Source organism: Myzus persicae, unplaced genomic scaffold (assembly GCF_001856785.1).
Source record: "Myzus persicae strain clone G006 unplaced genomic scaffold, MPER_G0061.0, whole genome shotgun sequence".
NCBI classification, from domain to species: domain Eukaryota; kingdom Metazoa; phylum Arthropoda; class Insecta; order Hemiptera; family Aphididae; genus Myzus; species Myzus persicae.
This window is the reverse complement of record NW_019101653.1, coordinates 422,243-433,756: the sequence shown is the minus strand read 5'-3', so window position 1 is coordinate 433,756 and position 11,514 is coordinate 422,243. Positions and strand designations below refer to the sequence as shown.

Sequence of the window (11,514 nt, the reverse complement as noted above, 5' to 3'; positions counted from 1 at the left end):
GGGGGGGGGGGGGGGGGGGAGTACCCGGGGTTGTGCGTACGCATGTACGATATATGCACCGAGCAGCTTTGGCCGGAAGAAGCCGGTCGGTCACGTGCGAGTGACTAAAAAAGGGGAGACTGCCGCGTGCACGGCTGTAGATATATCGTAATAAACGTAGGTAGGTATATGTAATAATATTATTCGCATTGAGTAGATATTCTATAAAATATATACGATGCATATGCACTGCAGTATAGGTATATGGATTTCCATTGACATTTCGAACACGTCCATATAGGCTGCAATGCACATTTGTTTTGCTCATAATATTATTGCTATCCAAACCGTTCTTTCGCAATTTTATTCTTTACGGCGATATTAATTTATACACACACCGACGCGGAATACACACAAGCATGCGATGTTCTACGACGTGAGCATTTCGATTCGACAATCATCGATGTTGATGTTTCCCGCACCTTCCACGTCATATTATTTTAATGCAGACGAACGAAGACAAGATTTATTACACGTTTATATTCAATGTGTACATAATAAAATACAAAAATATATTTATAATACTTGCTGCAAGTCATAATATTGTATCTATAATCTACTTATTACGTAGTTCCAAATAGATGTATCGTGACGAATAAACATGGTATGAGTCAACGCTGAAACACATTCGTATTTTATTATGAGAAACTTTAACGCTCTGTTCCATTTACGATCCAAGTATCTTATTTTACACCTACAATAAGGGTAGGTTTATAAACTTAAAAAAAAACAATATTCATCAACTATTATTCTCATAGCTTATAAAATATATTCATAACTCGATTTAAAAAAAAAACACTGGAAAAACTCAGATATGCTTGTCAGGTACCTACATTTAAATATGACGATTTACTCTGATAAATTAATATTAAAACTAACGAAACTAATATAGATACCAGAGTGTGAACTGATGCAAATGGTAACACTTATCTATAGCCTCTAAGATTTTATTTATTTTTTCAATTTGTTGTCAATATCAGCCGATATTTTTTTTTAAATATCCACAGCTGTTGTTAATATCAAAACTATTTACAATATATATATACAATACTTCACTACTTCAGTCTTAGTCATAGTATATTAAGATTGAAATGATAAATGGTTATATTATAGATATTATAAGCGTTCAATTGTTATGTATTCGACATAAGATTGTGGGTAGTAGGTATACCCATTAAATGTCTTGAAAATTGATAATTTGAATTTAAAAATAAATTTGGGGGAGATTTTTGATTCCTCTTGGTCTCATTACGGACCATATGGTTATGCCTAGTTAGTTTAGGTGATTACTCAATTGTGTTTATTTTTATTTATTTATTAGTAATTTTTATTTATATTTGTTATTCACTTATTTATTTTTACCTACCTATATTTTATAATTTAATGATACTATGTTAAAAATAAATGTTGACTGTAAATTCTAAAACAAACAACAAAAGCTATTTCATTTTCAAAAATGCAATTCTTCTATCATCCGATATAATATCCTTGTTCGTACCATATAGGCTATATTGTAAAATAAATTAGCAATTTGATAAAATATCAGGAAAATGCATTTTTTAATTGCACCCTGCAGTAAACAAATATTGGAGTATGTGTGTATTAATTTTAAACATAAAAATAAACAGTAAACTCGAAGGTTGTATTTTAATGTTTGAATAATTCCTTTTTATTAAACGGTTTCGAAATGAATGCGATTTTCCGCTCTAGTTATAAAAGGCATTTTTATTATTTAACAACAAACCAAAAGAAGACATTAAACCTATTCTAAGCCAATATCTATTCTCATTTCGAATGGAAACATTGAGAACTATTAAAGAGGTACTCTTCAGTCTTCTGTATACTGTGTAATTACAAATTACTCATTACACACACACAATAGTACAATACACACACCTGGAAACTACCTTCTATTTGTCTGTATATAGAGATAGGTAGGTAACCAGAGACAAACGTCTTTTATGCGTTGAACTAAATAAAGCCCGTAGGCTGTAGGTGCCATGCCTTGGCTGTTATTAGTGTTATTATTATTCCAATAAACAAGTAAATGGTACCCGAGGGTGCCGACCGCGACTTATAAGTATGTCAACATATGACCGAGGTAAAAAACATATACCTGATTTCCTGATCTGTTTTTTTCCTTTTAAACATTATATTCATTTTAACAATTTTATACAGTGTATCATGTAACTTTCATTTTATGTAAATAAACTTGACAAAAGTTTTGTGGAACATTGAACAAACATTTGTTTTTATTATTAATCTACGTAACATCTTTTATCGGTTGATTACCATTAATTATTTTAAAGCAAACACAATTACATAAATGAAATTTTTCACTATAATACATTGACTTTAAAAAGAAACTTAGTATATCAGGAAATCATCATCATATTTATGAATCAGATTTTCAAACAAAATAATAATTTATACCTTGAAAATAATACAGAACTTTAATAAACCTTTATAGCGTGGTTGAAACTAAAAATGATTTTAATGATACGTCATTAATCATCATTCATTATTATAAATTCACAATCATGAAAATTCAACAACTTGTGTATAGGTAGAATATGGAAGATGAATTGGAATCCTAGTTGTGCACGATATTCGAAATAATAACAGGCTGCATGAATGCATGATTATTATTATATGTGCATCTCTGAGCCATGGATAATTGGTGTTACTTGATACGCCGACTGATGTCTGTGGCCTGACTGGAATATATTCTTGTTTATCCTGTGTGGTATACCTACAGGCGTCATCTATAAAATGGTATCTCCCATAGCGTCAGTCTCCTATGGTTTCTTGGCGCCTTATTTGTACGAAAAAAAATATTTATTTTATTCATTCTCAAAAATATTATGAACTGTGGCGCCAGCGTTCAGCACTGACTAACAAACAAGTACAAATAATCTTGAAAAAATGTTGTGATCCATTTATCCCCATCGTCGTATCGCTCTCCATAAGGCACCACACGCGCGTCTATGTTTAACGGATTTATAGGTACCTAATCATACAACAATCTCTGAATCATAATACAGTTTTTAGTTTTGTAATTCACACAAAAGAGTGTGATTAACGAAAATGATTATATTTTAAATCCTTGAAACTATTTATACATTTTTTGAAAATGCGGACAAGTGTATAAGTGTATACGAATAAGAGGGTGTGGGTTGTTTATATATTTATTATGAAATAGTGAAATACAAGTAACTTTATGTGCTATAAATTTGTATCATTATATATTATAAAATATTAGAAAGTTGACTTTTGAACAATTGTCAGTCGTTATGGGTAAAAATAAACTACTGAATATCTTTGAATCATAAATTACTGTATCATTTTATAAAACCACCGAAAATATTACTTTATAAATTAATTTTTGAATTTCATATGAATTGTTAAACACCCTTGAATAGATAAATACTTGTGATATGTAATAGATGTCAATGCATTAAAACTAGTGCTTGAATGCAATTTAATACGGGTTATAAATTTAACTCGAGTAGCAGTCTAGTCAAATGTGATAGAAACTATTATAGGACATTGAGACTTCAAACAAATAGTTGTATTTTATAGTTTGTTTCACCAAGGTTAGTCTATACCTATTTCATATTTGAATGAATAGTTCTAAAAATCCATTTATAATATATTTATCTTCGGAAGGATTAGATAAAATTACATTTTTATGTATTAATCTATTATATGTATTCTATTGTCAATTTGTCTATACTCTATGGATATAAGTATAAAATCGTTGGTACCACAATATAAATTTATTTAATATTCATATTGTATTTAGTTAAATTATAAACATTTTGAGAAAACCAAATGGTCGATTTATTACTTTAATGGGTACACAAAAAGACAATTTACTACTCTATAATTGTAACATTATACTTTATTCTATAATGATACATTATATATGAGTAAAATAATACAAATTATAATTTGAATGATGACCACCCAAGATTTAAAAAACCCTACTTAGTATGAACCTTGCTTATAAATGTAGATAGCCAATAGCCATGTAGCTACCTAAAGGCTTTCTTAGTTTTTACTGCATGTTTTTGGAATCTCTGTCTAGACATACTTAGATGAGTTATTTCATAACCATTTAGTAGGATTTGCTTAAATGTAAAAGTTAATGACTATAGTATTTTGTAAACAAAACATAAAGTACAAAATTAATATTTTTATTTGATTGTTCATTATATTAATTAAAAGATAAACTTATTTTTGTTTGAATAAATAATAAAAATAATCATCGTAATCATCATCACAAACGTAGAACATAGTAAATTTACGTTAAGCAGAAATAATGTTTTGTTGTTAGTTTTAACTGATGAATTTAAATGTTCTATATTATTTTGTACAGTAGTATTATAATGTTGCCTGACGGAGACTACACAGCGGGTGATGACGTCCTCTTAGCATATCTATTATTTATTTTTGGTAATTGGTATAATACGGTAACAACCAACATTTATGTAGATTTGACGCACATATTATACTAAATATTTGAACATATTTTAGTGTATCTAGTCGTTATAATAATATTACTAAAGAAAGCGTATATTATTTATTTTTAAATGCATATTTTACATTTTATCTCAATATAGTAACCCAATGGCCTATAAGCTCCAGGAAAGTAACTAGTTTAATCTCAAGTTATCCACACAAATAATTATAAATATAAAACATTGTATGGAAATAAACGAAAGTAATCAAAAAAAAATCTTAACCTTTCAACTAAGTATTAAAACTTATAATTAAAGTAAAGTAATAAAGTAAAAATTGTTAAACTTTACCTAATCCATAATTTGATATAACCATGATAAGATTTTAATTTAGTAAATTTGTTCACACTATTGTACCATGTATCGTAGTTTACACAGGTGTAAATGGCATGTATGTAATATAATATTCAATAATAATATATAATAATTAATTTAGTCATGTGTAGGTATGTAGCATGATGCATGTAGGTTTTTCCAAAAGGTCGAGGACAATTATTATTATTGAATATTGACACAAATTATTAATGAATAATATCGATATTCTTTTCCACAGGATTAACGCTCTAAGTGGTATACGAATTGGTTTTAGGTTTGATGTATGTCATTTCACGTTTAATGGTTGAATGTACACGATAAGTCGATAACCACAATAAAATTAGAAAAAAAAAATTGAAGTATGGGCTTTAAATTTTGCGTGAAGTCCAATAAATGAACATATTTTTAATATAATTCAAAATTATTATTTTTTTTTAATAATCACTTGAACGAATTATATTCGTGACCTCTACATATTATTATCGTGTACAAAGACTTAAAGAACGAATTGCATTCTCACGTTATAGTTTTTTGTTCTCGAACCAGTTATACATTCCCATCTTAGTTCTTCCTTACGCTATTCAAATGTATTTCGATATATTTTGATTTAATTGTTAAGTCGTGCTATGTTAATGTTCTCTGCAGTAAAATGTGCAATCAATTAAATTAATCTAAATATTCCTTTTAAATTCTTACGGTGTCTTAAACAAATAATAATTGATGTATTGAGTTCAGCGCAAGGCATTTCAAAAAATAAACCTATGTATAATGTCAAATTAAATATGCATGTGTACAATAAACATTAATTATATTACGTTAGTGTATAATTTAATTGTTAAGTTAGCTATTAGCATATGTATAGTAATAACTTATTACTAATAATAGGCATAGATTTGTATAAACTCTATAGCAAAAAAGGAATAAATAGTATAGGTACCCTAACTTAATTTAGTTTAAAATGTGAATCACCTGAAATGGATATCTTTAGTGAAAAAAATAGGTAGATAATAGGTAATTTTGAGGATTTCTACTTTTTTAAGTTCTATTTTCAATCAATAATATGCTTTTATAATAATCGCATATATTTGTAAATATTGTTCAAAAAGTGCCAATAACAATTTATTAACAGTTGTATACAGTATAAACATGCGTGTTATAGAGAAACTGATAGAAGAATAATGCAAATTTGAAACCAGATTAAATTATATATTAAGGGTTTATAATTTCTATGATAACCGGTATGATAGGTAGATATTATAATATTAAATCTTAAAAATATCTATAAAAACTGTATTTTATTATAAACTGTTCAAAATTTTTTCGAAACTTAGCCCTTAGGTAACATATGCATATGATGTGATAATACCAGCTGAAAATAGGTAAATAAGCAAACATTAAAATTGTAACAATTAAATGGTTTATTATAATTATATTTATAGATTCTATATGAAATTATATTTCAATAAACGGAAACATTTGTAAAATTATGGGTAGGAAAAAAATATGCATACCTATTTGTATAATATGTAACTATCATGTTCATGTTAATGTGCTTCAGAAACGTGCCATTTCTCACTTAAATTGTAATGCCTCCTTAATCAGTTATTGGAAGTACCTATCTAAATTAATTTAATTTCATAACATAAAGTTATAATGTTGGTAATTTTTTTTCCGACCTTTCCATATTAATATGATAGTTAAGTCTAAAAATATAATTAGCATTACTCATGTGTGTACTGCTTTACACTGAAGTAGGTACACATATTATGTGGCTATATGTTACATGTATAGGTATGACAGTATATATATTGTACGAAAGATTATATAGAAATGCGTAAACAAAATTCTACCTGTCCTACAGCAACAATTTATTTACTCATAATAATTATGATTTATACCTACAATATACAATATTATTATTATACATGTATATGTTAAGCGAAACAATTAAGAAAAAAACCTTGCCCGTGCATGATTCGTTTGGTTATTTAATAGACGCAATATACTGCTCGCGTTTAGTATTATACATTAATTGCAGTAAGTATCAATATATCATAACATTTATTTTCTGCTAATAAGTTCCCTCCGCTATAAACTCAGCATTTGTGTCATATGATGTAGTTCACGTTAATTGGCCTGAATTTTATGGATCTTTGAACTAGCCAGCACAGTATATACGGCTGTTGCTGTCCTGCGCAGGTAAATTAAAAATAATAAATAGCTCCTCACTCCCCTGATCCACTCTATGATTCCACTCGTGTATTATGCAGTGTCTAGTGTCATACTGTCGTGTAAACATCATGTTTATTCGAGTAAAATAGAAATAAAAACATTATCATTATAATAAAGGTCAAGTCATGATTTGGTCGTTGTCGCACGTAAATGTTCTATAAAGTGTGTGTGCGTGAGTTTCTATAACGTTGAGATTGCAATTGTAATGTATAAATGTATAATGATAATATAGTTCTTTTGTTTTGAAATAATAGTCATATTAAATATATATATAGCATGTAGGTACATCGTATATATGCATGTAATGTCATCGGATATATTTTTTAATTTATAACGAACCCATGCGGTAAGATTTAAATACAGCCGATAATTAAATAAGTAAACCACATAAAACGGATAATAAATAACTACTGTTAATAATTAGTAATTACCCAATTGTAAATTGTAAAGTAATATATAGGTATATATAGAGAGGTACCTACGTATCACAATGAAATTCACCTATTACATGGGTGCCTATATAATTCGTATACACAGGAACTCGTATGTAACAACTAACATCACTATAAACAAATGACTGCAATTACAATATGAACAGGAATATCAACTAAAATTTAATACAAACCAACGGTAGCTGAGTGTAGTGTCGAACGCATTTATCTACCATACATTTATATAAATCCAACGAGTGATACTACTTTCCCTGCAGTGTACTATATAGGTACCCCATTTTCTTCTCATCGGTCGTGTATATACACTAAACGCACTACGTATACGCAATTACTACCACCCATTCCGTCGAATGAGTACTGAATTTCCGGTTATTGCGGATAAATTATGAATAATAATTTGCATTTAGAAATCCTAAATAATAATTCAATTTTGATCACGCCTTTGGTAAAAGTAAAATGACGTATAAGTTACTGCGCTCGAAAGTGGTTATAATTTTTTTTTTTTGTTCATTTTCGGGGTGCGTGTTATTATTATGTACTTATTAGTTATTATTTATGCGTATTACTAGTATTAATATTATACTGTTTGTTAGTACTATAGAGTATAGATAATGCAACAAACGTTACTCTCGGTAAATAAACCCGTCGTGCAGCAGTAAATTATTGAAAATGGCTATTGCCGAATGCCGTTGGTCAACGAAAGCTGCAACCGGATTAACAACTGCAGCGTCGCACAATGCACTTGTACATTATATTACATATAATTATATAGATCGATGGTCCGGATTTGTAGACTGTGCAGTGTACGAAAATGCATTTCACGATGATCGAGCGTGCATACGATGATGCCGCGAGGACTGAAGCACCTTTGGCTGTTTTTTGGAGGTGGAGCTGTGGGAAAATAAGATAAACACCACCACCAATATGTAAATAATTAGATCTCCTGATCAACTTTCAGTTGAACGGTTTGTCTTAAATTTTGGCGAAATATATACCAGATTGTAGGCCAAAACGAAGCCTAAATTGCGGTCTCAGTCTCTATATACAATATTATATTACGACATTCGTCATAATATATATTATAAAATTATATAATCATTATTATTTTTTTTTTTATCAGCCTTGTCCCCCTCCCACCACCAATAGTAACGAATTGTCGACCTCTAAATATGCGCTCGACCGTTATCTTTGATTTCGAACAGGTCAGGTTGACAGGATGATCGCAATTATGGTGTCGCGGCCGCGGAAGTGTTTTACTTATTTATTTCAACGCGGTTTTATGAATGCATTCGATTTGAATAACTCTCGCGACATCGACGGCTGTGTGGAGCGTCGCATGACCGATCGACCGTTTCTAACTCATTTAATCGGATTAAGAGTTTCGCACGGAGGGACAAAAAAAGTTGACAAATAAATAATAATATATATAAAAACACCATTGTCACCCCACGCTGATTCCAATATTGTGGCGTACCTACGTGAAGTACGTATTATGTATAGTAAAACGACTGAAATACAGTTAACGGTTAAACACTTAACTTTTAGTCAAGTACATACACATCAGTAAATTTCCATGTAGCTTCTTTCAACGGAAAATTAAAAATTTTCGTTTGCTGTGCCGAAAAAAAAAATTTGAGCCCACAAGTTTAACGCACAATTTAACACTAATATAGGTACGTCCACTCGAGTTCAATATCTTAATTATTATAACTAAGTTTAAAAAATGTTTTTAGACTTATCGACGTACAAAAATCTTATCTCAAGTCAGCCTGCAATTTACTATATCGTTTACCTGTATCCGAATTCCATGCCCCCGGACTTGCGACACAACGGATACTCGCAACAAAGTTCCATGCTTTGAAATAATCGTGGGTACATACCTCTCAATAACGTACACCACGTCGTACAGCCGTGCCACATGTACACGCCAATCGTACCGTGTAAATCTTCAAAACGGTAACTGTTTTTTGTTCCGAGCGTAACAGACGGGTTCGAAAAACAATGACAACTACACGTATATAATACGAAAAATACACGTTAATCTATATATTACTATATATACCTATGTTTGGATGTGTGAAATTAAAGAAAAACCGCTCACGGCGGCGACTAGGAAACATATTTTTTTTTTGAAGTAAACAAAATCATTTTTAATTATGTAATATTATACACAACATTACGTACAAATGCGCCTGGTCTTTAATGCACACACGTCTCTGCGTTTAGCGTTTTGTTGACGATAATAACAAGTAATAACACGTCTCCCATGTATGTAAACTCGTCGTAAAGTCAACAAGTATATCGTACCGTATGATATATTATATTGTATTGTAAACGCGGTGGCCCTCGTCGGTATGGCCTCCGTGTAGGTTCTGGATAACATTTAAGCGTTTAATTCCACCAATGCGTAAACCTTAGATAAGGTATTTGTTTTCCTCTCGAGACGGAAACAGTGTTCGAAATCCACATAGGACCATATCTCGTTGTACCTATTTCCGTTATATATTTAGGAATTAAGAACGCCTATATACCGCGGGTAGTCTGGACCGTGGCGCTACATATGTTTCCATCGGACTGAGTTTTCGATTTTTGGTGGGGCTAAACTCCTACATTCCACCTCCCATTACCGTTGTCGAATCCAACGGCCTAATATTGGTTTTTGAATTTGCCTCATTTTATTTAGTCTCGGGGATGCGGTAGACACGGACAAGGCTAGAAATTTATCGACTTGACGAAAAATAAATGACGCGACTGAAAACTGATTCATTTCTTCTGCTTCGCATACATAATATTATTATTATTGTGAATGTGGGGATTATGTTCCACATAACATAATACAATATTATGTCATAATTTAATGTTGCGCGGAATACCGAGGCATTACAAAAAGAATCCATTAATATCTCGTGTGTTATAACCGCGTCGACCGTCGTCGTTTGTTCGTGGCGCGGTTACCGCCATAATTGTCGAATGTGGTAATATAAATAACGATGGAAGTCAAGAAAATATGATATCGTACATTCCTACCAGTCATTAGGGTCTGCCCGGTCGTTTCCGTAATGATCTGAAATGAACGATTCAGAAGGAACAGGAGGGTAAATTAGTATTATCAACATTGTATACGTATTATATCATTGTAGCCGCTACGGACATTTGGCGGTCGCGTTTCACCGGAAAAAGACGACGCGCCGTGTATACACAGTGTATTTATGTATATTATTTATTAACGATTATTATTATTGTTTGTTTCCATTCGGCGGCGGCTACGTATATGGTAGATAGGCAGCCGCGGCACCGACGTGCTGCAGCCCTCACAATAGCTGATGGTTTTCACTCGGACCCGCGCGCGGAAAGTTATGATTTAAATATTCAATTCATTCGAAACGGACGGGGCGCCTCCCATTTCGGCTCAATTATAATAATAATAACATTGTTATATTCATATACGGGCGGCGACACCGCACAGCATAAATCTCTCTCTCTCTCTCTCTCTCTCTCTCTCCCTCCCCCGCCCTCACTCACTCTACGTGCGCCGGGCACTCCGCTGCGTGTTCGTTCCTACGTGTTATTATCGTTGTTAATTCTGCATATTATAATAACGATGATAATTGATGGTAATCGTATAATGCAGGCACGGCAAAGGTATAATTAATGGACTAAACATTTGCATTCGGATAAACCGTTATTACAGCGCAGTGTCCTTTTACGATCGCCGCATAATATTTAGCTAGGTATATGGCAAACGTACTCGCGTTTATAAAATAGCATCGACCGTGTACCGCTAATACGCGATGGACTGATAGTCATATTAAATTACGAGTGCAGTCGGTGCCCGTTGTACGCCGATGGAGTCGGCCGTGTCGATACATAGATCGACATATTTTATATTTTCAGTTGTCGCAGCCGACCGCGTCCCACATTTTATTCGACACGAATCCGTATTCGACATGCAC

The 11,514-nt window shown here is 31.6% G+C and overlaps 1 protein-coding gene across 2 annotated transcripts in view; it reads left to right on the top strand.

The window, feature by feature from the left end:
- LOC111029941 (cadherin-99C) overlaps positions 1–11,514 on the top strand; it is a 57,183-nt gene that overhangs the window by 506 nt on the left and 45,163 nt on the right. The window lies entirely within an intron of this gene.